The 1,053-nt window shown below is 64.1% G+C and overlaps 1 protein-coding gene across 1 annotated transcript in view; it reads left to right on the top strand.

The window, feature by feature from the left end:
• The window catches only part of DACT2 (dishevelled binding antagonist of beta catenin 2), a 15,866-nt gene that overhangs the window by 12,461 nt on the left and 2,352 nt on the right, over positions 1–1,053 (top strand). The window lies entirely within an intron of this gene.

The following is a 1,053-nucleotide window of genomic DNA, read 5'->3' as shown; positions in this document are numbered from 1 at the left end:
GGCCCCGGAGGGGGGGGGCAGCCTTTCAGGCAGCATGGAGGGTACAGGCCAGCTGCGGGCCATGTTCCGGCCCAGGCCCGTGTCTACAGGTAAGAGAAAGCCAGGTACGGGCTCTCGCTGAGGCATGGAGCGTGAGGCGGGGTGCAGTGCATGGGCAGGAGCCCCATGAAGCTCGGCGGGCACCAGAGAAACACATGAGACGCCCTCGGCCTCTCATCTTTCTGATAGGGTGGGCCCCAGCCAGCCTCCCACGGCCCAGCAGCTGCCCCCACGGGTGACCTTCCCCGTGGTGACTGAGAGCTTCAGAATGGCAGCTGGAGCCCTCTTGGCACCTGGCCCTGCTGTGTGTGGAGGGGAGCAGGGTGGGTGTCACCCTGGGAGGGCGACTCAGCTACCCCAGGGCCGGCCCAAGGTCTGTGCTGGTCCATCTTTACCTCCAGGGTCGGCCCGAGGCTCGGAGGGGCAGCCCTCTGGTCTTCTGGCGAGAGCTGCCATGTGAATCCTCTCAGGGTGTCTGCAAACACCTTCAGGGAAGGCTTGTGTTTTTGTTGTTGTTTGTTTGTTTGTTTTGAGAGGTTTTTGCTATGGGGCGCGTAGTCCAGCGACATAGCCATTACGCCAACTGCTGGTCCCAGGCTTGTTTTGTTTTTGAAGAGGTTTATTTATTCCCACGGACAGGGCAAGCGGACAGCGCCCCCCAGGGGCTTGACCCCACTCCCATGGCCCCACCCAGATCACGGCAGAGCACAGCTGCAGGCGGGGTGCGGCCCAGACCTCCCGTGTAGGCCAAGAATCGTCATCACTGCCTGGGAAGGGCTCATGGCCTTGCGGCTGCGCCTGCCCACAACGGCAGACACGCCCCTCCGTGAGCGAGGGCACTGGGCTGACCTGGGGGAGTCGGTCTCTGTTTACTTTTCCAGAGGGCGCGTGCACTCGCCAGAGCGAAGCCGAGAAGGCAGGGCCCACGGCATGGCGCTCTGCCACACGCTGGCGTCTCCTACCTGCTGGGCCAGGCCTGAGCGGAGGCGAGCCATGTGGGATCGGCTGGGGGGG

This window comes from Tupaia chinensis, unplaced genomic scaffold (genome assembly GCF_000334495.1).
Source record: "Tupaia chinensis unplaced genomic scaffold, TupChi_1.0 Scaffold000132_1, whole genome shotgun sequence".
Taxonomy (NCBI): domain Eukaryota; kingdom Metazoa; phylum Chordata; class Mammalia; order Scandentia; family Tupaiidae; genus Tupaia; species Tupaia belangeri.
Note: the sequence above shows the minus strand (reverse complement) of the source record. Positions and strands in the feature narration are given on the sequence as shown.